The sequence below is a fragment of the Pipra filicauda genome, unplaced genomic scaffold (genome assembly GCF_003945595.2).
Source record: "Pipra filicauda isolate LSUMZ 115617 unplaced genomic scaffold, ASM394559v2 scaffold1278_size19896_pilon, whole genome shotgun sequence".
Lineage (NCBI taxonomy): Eukaryota > Metazoa > Chordata > Aves > Passeriformes > Pipridae > Pipra > Pipra filicauda.
The window spans coordinates 13,393-19,896 of NW_024103738.1; the positions used below are offsets into that span (position 1 = coordinate 13,393).

General features: G+C 56.1%; 1 long non-coding RNA gene across 1 annotated transcript; it reads left to right on the forward strand.

Moving 5' to 3' along the window:
* The first annotated feature begins 631 nt into the window (after positions 1-631).
* On the forward strand, positions 632-5,865 carry LOC120324978. Its single transcript, XR_005566727.1, has 3 exons — positions 632-670; positions 1,212-1,281; positions 5,827-5,865. It is a non-coding gene; the product is annotated as an uncharacterized LOC120324978 (long non-coding RNA).
* The last annotated feature ends 639 nt before the right edge of the window (positions 5,866-6,504 follow it).

Here is a 6,504-nt window from a genome sequence, read left to right on the forward strand (position 1 = left end):
GACCCCGTCTGTGCTGCCGGGAGAGAGAAATCCTTTGGGAAGCTGGGCTGGAAACAGCAGCTCTGTGAATTGCTCAGCTTTTCCTAGGCAAGGGCAGGTTTTAGGGAAGAAAGGCCCGGACGCGCGAAAGGCGCCGCGGGTCTCGCCAAGGGGGGGTGGGGCGCGCGGCTGCAGCGCCGCGCGCGGCTGCAGTGCCGCTCCCGGCCGTGTCCGCCAGGCGGCGACTGTGAGGCAGGGCCCGGCGCTCGGGGGCGCTCTGGCAAGCGACGCTTGCCCTGGGAAAGCGGCGGGCTTTGGCCACTGCCGGCCTTCCCCCGCCGTGCCCGGGCTGGCCCAGCGCCTGGCAAAACCTCGTAGGGAAAAGGCAAGCAACACCTGCGGTGGTTCTGCCCTTTCTTTAGCCAGGGACTGGAACACGGACAAAATCAAGGGGCTCTTTGACCTGGGCAGGCTCCCAGCATTTTTCAGCCTTCCTTCGCAGGGCATTCTCACCCTCTGAAAAGCTGAAAGGCTTTAACAGCTGGAGACGCGCCTGCAGCTGTGCAAATTAATGTAGTTTATTTTAGGAAACGAAGGGGAAGTTTTCCTGTTGTGAGCCTAAATACCGAGTCTACTCTGCTTTTTCAATCAGGTGACGAAGCTTATGGAAAAAAAGACCAAAGGCCTCGAGGTGAGCACATTCTACCCAGTTCTGCTTTTCTGGGATCGGTTGGGGAAAATCACGTGAAATTCTAAAAAGCTTCTCTCCGTGTTTTCTAGTTGTTTTTTCAGCCTTGGTCTAAGTTTCATGTAGAAAAGGGCATAGAATTATTAGAACAGACCAACTAGACTTTCTCGGGAGAGATGGAAGAAAAGGCTGCTGATTGCAGTTCTGCTTTTGTCTTCCCTTCGACCGTCATTTTCTCTCCCCTGCTGTTCAAATAGGCAGCAATTAATTGCTCTGCTGAAGAGTTTGCTGTACTAAGTGTCTGTCAAATTGATGCCTTCAACTCAAGGTAGCACCTGCTCCTTAGTTACAAAAAGTTCCTCACAGGAAATTTTCAGGCGTGCCCATAAATCTCCTGGCTGTTTGTTTGGGAGAACAGGGTTTTCTCGTCTGTAACAGAATAGTCGTGGCATTTGCTATGGAATGCTGGTGGCAATCTAGTCAGAAGAGGACCCCGTGCTTCACTAATTTTGCCTTTTTGTTGTTGGGGGTGACTTCTTCCCAGGGATGTTCTTCTTGACCCCCCGGGGCAAACGGAGGTGTCAGCGTCAGGAGCCATCCTAACTGAGGCCCTGGTAGGTCAGTGCTTTTTGTGTGACTGGACGGTGAAGCTGTCTGTGGGAATGACCTGGCTATTGCTCAGTGTAGTCCTAATTAAGGTGTCTTTTACTCCGTGTTCCCAGGCTGCCTCTTTCCCTTCGGTCGCCGTGGGTGTGCCGGACGCCTCTGGCAGGACTAACCCTGTGGCTTTTATGTCCAGCGTGCTGTGCTGTGCTGTGTGTGCCTGCAGGTAAGAAAAGCTGGGAGTGCAGTCCCTCTGCTTTGATTGCTGTGTCTCTTTGGGAGTGATTTTGGAGGGGAATCCCAGAGCGATTTGGTTTGAAGGGGACCTTCAAAGGCCAGCCTGTCTTCCGTGGGCAGGGCCACCTTCCACTGTCCCCGGTTGCTCCCAGTCCCGTCCAGCCTGGCCTGGAACACTTGCAGGGATGGGGCAGGCTCAGCTTCCCTGTGCAGTGTGCTCTAATTTCTCTCCACTGGCATCCTGAAAAATGTTGTCAGCGTGTTTTGTTGGACGCCGGTAAGCAGGACCCGGGTGAAGAGGACATTCTCTGAGGTGCTGGGAGAAGGAGGACTCGTGCGGGCACCTCCAGAGACAGCGGGAACGGGAGCGTGCTGCGGAGAAGGAAAATTCCAGGGGGTGGGTGCCGAGAAATTTGTCCTTCCCTCGCCCTGTGCTCTGCACTTAGCAATGGGTCAAGTGCAGACGTTTCCTGGGGACCCTGGAAAAGGATGCCGGGTCTGCTAAGAAAAGTGGGGCCAAAGGAGCAGGACCTGGGTCTGCGAGCGTGGGAGAAACAAGGGCCGGGTCATCCTCTGCCTCCGGGAGGGAGGGCAGCAGGAAAGGCCACGGACTCAAGCACTGAAGTGCCGTTCCCCAGGGAGCCCCTGCCCAGCACTGGACTTGCTTGTGCACTTGCTGTCCCTTTCCCAGCGGAGCCGAAGCGTCGGGTGCGGGTGCCGGGGGGATGGAGCTGCCAAGGACAAACTGGGAGGGTGTATGCGAGGGAAGGGGGGAGAAGGAGCTCTTGACGTGCTTTTTTTACTTCTTCATCCCACAGAATTGCCGCGAGAGGAAATACCTCAGAGGGGCTTCCCTCCAGGTAAGCCCTGAATATGCCAGGAGGTTTCAGCCGGGAGGAAAGGAGCTGTGGAAGAAAAGCAGCCTAAAATAGCCAGCGGGGATCATCAGGTTTTCCAGCCAAGAAGCACAAGGAGAGAGATGAGGGAATCGGGTTCCAATTCCTAATGATTTGGTGGGTGCAGGAATGATTTCTGTGTGTTTTCCAGGCCCTTTTGATTCCTGGGATGATTTTAAAATGATGGCTTTAGCAATCAACTAAATCGGAGATGTTGTTTCTGAGAGGAAATGGTGCCAAATAAATGCAGAGTTTTGGGTCAGTTTTGGGGATGATTTGGGTCAGTTTTTGGGGTCAGTTTGGGGTCACTGTTTGGGGTGATTTGGGTCAGTTTTGGGTCAGCTTTTGGGATGATTGGGGTGAGTTTTGGGTCAGCTTTTGGGGATGATTTGGGTCAGGTTTTGGGGTCAGTTTTGGGTCAGCTTTTGGGGTGATTTGGGTCGGTTTTGGGTCAATTTTTGGGGAGCACTGGGTGTTCCTGGGGGTTGTTGGGGGGCACTGGGTGTTTACTGGGGAGCACTGGGTGTTGCTGGGGGTTGTTGAGGAGCACTGGGTGTTACTGGGGAGCACTGGGTGTTGCTGGGGGTTGTTGGGGAGCACTGGGTGTTACTGGGGAGCACTGGGAGAGAAAATGAAAAATAAAGAGAATAAAAAATAAACGAAATAAAAAAGGAAATATAAAAAACAAAATAAAATTTAAAAAAAAAAAAAAAAAAAAAAAAAAAAAAAAAAAAAAAAAAAAAAAAAAAAAAAAAAAAAAAAAAAAAAAAAAAAAAAGAAACCCCTTCTTGGGCACCCCGTTTCCTCTCCTCCCGGCCCCCGACCCGTAAATTGCGGGGTCATCACCCCTAAAATGTGAGACGGGGACCCCAAAATGCGGGTGGGGGCACCCCAGGGAGCCGAAAAAGCGGAGGGGGAGCCGCAGTAAGAAAGCGAAGCCGGGCGGTCGGGCGGCGGGGTGGGGGGGCAGGCAAGGTGGCGACGGCGGCGCGTGCGCAGTCGTTGGCAAGACGCCGGCGATCACGTGGTAAGTAAGGGCAGCCAGGAGCGGGACCGGCGACGCATGCGCAGTGGCTCTCGTGGCGGTGCAGCGCTCCCTGCTCGAGTTAAGGGCCGGTTCTGGCGGCAGGGCGGGACTCGCGGTCCCCCGTCTCTCCCGGGGTGTGTGTGGGGGGAATAACACGAAGATTTTTTGGGGCGAAAGCGCAGAAATTAGCGAGGAGGGCCGGTAATTTGGGTAAACTCGGTCACCGGAAGTAGAGAGCGACCGGAAGTCCTCCAAAGCCCCGGCGCGGAAGTCCGCCAAGCCCACAGTAAAGATGGCGCCGCCAGGACCGGAACGACCACACTAAAGATGGCGGCCCCGGCCCGGAAGTCCGCCAAGCCCACAGTAAAGATGGCGCCGCCAGGACCGGAACGACCACACTAAAGATGGCGGCCCCGGCCCGGACGTTCGCCCCGACGCCACACTCAAGATGGCGCCGCCACGACCGGAACTTAGCCGAGGCCACACTAAAGATGGCGGCGAGAGGCCCCCTCGCCTCAGAGAGGCGTCTATCCTGTTGCCTGACCTCCGCCGCGACCCGGACCCCGGCCCCGCGCCCGCAGCGCCGTCTCGCCGCGCCGCTTCCCGCTGTGGGGACGGGGCGGGGGGCTCGGCGGCGCCGGGCGCGGGCGGCAGGTTCGTGGGCGGCGGCAGGCACCGGCGCGGGCAGCCTCCGTCTCGGGGCCGCGCCCGCCCCCGCCCCGCTCGGTCCCGCAGTGCCCTGGAGATGCTGTCGGGGCTGCGCCGCCGCCTTCCCCCCCGGAAGCGACCCACGGCGGCAGATCCGACGGGGGGGGGGGCTCGGCCGCTCTTCTGCCTCTCCCGCGACCATCGGCGACTGCAGGCCGGGGAAGCGACAGGCAAGTTTCCCGCCTCTGCGGAGAAACTCGCACCTGCGTGCCGCCGCAGGGCCGGGTTCGGATGTGCCCTGGCATTGCACACGCACCCCACCCCCCCGCGGGGAGGGTCTGCGCTGCCTCGGGGACCCTGTCTGTGCTGCCGGGAGAGAGAAATCCTTTGGGAAGCTGGGCTGGAAACAGCAACTCTGTGAATTGCTCAGCTTTTCCTAGGCAAGGGCAGGTTTTAGGGAAGAAAGGCCCGTACGCGCGAAAGGCGCCGCGGGTCTCGCCAAGGGCGGGGGGGGGGCGCGCGGCTGCAGCGCCGCGCGCGGCTGCAGTGCCGCTCCCGGCCGTGTCCGCCAGGCGGCGACTGTGAGGCAGGGCCCGGCGCTCGGGGGCGCTCTGGCAAGCGACGCTTGCCCTGGGAAAGCGGCGGGGTTTGGCCACTGCCGGCCTTCCCCCGGAGGGCCCGGGCTGGCCCAGCGCCTGGCAAAACCTCGTAGGGAAAAGGCAAGCAACACCTGCGGTGGTTCTGCCCTTTCTTTAGCCAGGGACTGGAACACAGACAAAATCAAGGGGCTCTTTGACCTGGGCAGGCTCCGAGCATTTTTCAGCCTTCCTTAGCAGGGCATTCTCACCCTCTGAAAAGCTGAAAGGCTTTAACAGCTGGAGACGCGCCTGCAGCTGTGCAGATTAATGGAGTTTCTTTGAGGAAACGAGGGGGAGGTTTTCCTGTTGTGAGCCTAAATACCGAGTCTACTCTGCTTTTTCAATCAGGTGACGAAGCTTATGGAAAAAAAGACCAAAGGCCTCGAGGTGAGCACATTCTAACGAGTTCTGCTTTTCTGGGATCGGTTTGGGAAAATCACGTGAAATTCTAAAAAGCTTCTCTCCGTGTTTTCTAGTTGTTGTTTCAGCCTTGGTCTAAGTTTCATGTAGAAAAGGGCATAGAATTATTAGAACAGACCAACTAGACTTTCTCGGGAGAGATGGAAGAAAAGGCTGCTGATTGCAGTTCTGCTTTTCTTGTCTTCCCTTCGACCGTCATTTTCTCTCCCCTGCTGTTCAAATAGGCAGCAATTAATTGCTCTGCTGAAGAGTTTGCTGTACTACGTGTCTGTCAAATTGATGCCTTCAACTCAAGATAGCACCTGCTCCTTAGTTACAAAAAGTTCCTCACAGGAAATTTTCAGGCGTGCCCATAGATCTCCTGGCTGTTTGTTTGGGAGAACAGGGTTTTCTCGTCTGTAACAGAATAGTCGTGGCATTTGCTATGGAATGCTGGTGGCAATCTAGTCAGAAGAGGACCCCGTGCTTCACTAATTTTGCCTTTTTGTTGTTGGGGGTGACTTCTTCCCAGGGATGTTCTTCTTGACCCCCCGGGGCAAATGGAGGTATTCACCTGGTCAGCGTCAGGAGCCATCCTAACTGAGGCCTCGGTGAGTGCTTTTTGTATGACTGGACAGTGAAGCTGTGTGAATGACCTGGCTAGTGCTCGGTGTACTCCTAATTAAAGTGTCTTTTACTCCGTGTTCCCAGGCTCCCTCCTTCCCTTCGGTCGCCGTGGGTGTGCCGGACGCCTCTGGCAGGGCTAACCCTGTGGCTTTTCTGTCCAACGTGCTGTGCTGTGTGTGCCTGCAGGTAAGAAAAGCTGGGAGCGCAGTCCTTCTGCTTTGCTTGCTGTGTCTCTTGGGGAGTGATTTTGGAGGGGAATCCCAGAGCGATTTGGTTTGAAGGGGACCTTCAAAGGCCAGCCTGCCTTCCGTGGGCAGGGACACCTTCCGCTCTCATCCCCGGCTGGATGCTCCCAGTCCCGTCCAGCCTGGCCTGGAACACTTGCAGGGATGGGGCAGGCTCAGCTTCCCTGTGCAGTGTGCTCTAATACCTCTCCACTGGCATCAGGAAAAATTTTGTCAGCGTGTTTTGTTCAACGATGGTAAGCAGGACCCGGGTGAAAATGACATTCTGTTAGGTGCAGAGGGAAATAATTCTCCTTTGAAGCCAAATGGATTCAGATTTGCACGAGTCTTGTCTGCCTTATGTTTGAATTGCTTTCTATTCTAGGCAGTTGTTTTAAATTAAACTTTTATTTTGTGTCTCCCCCCCAGTATCCTGTCCAACACAAAGCTACCTTTCCTCGTGGGAATGGACCGGCCGGGCTTTGGCAGTCTGGCCCCTCGAAAGCCTTAAGTGACCTCTTCCAACAGGGGAAGACTG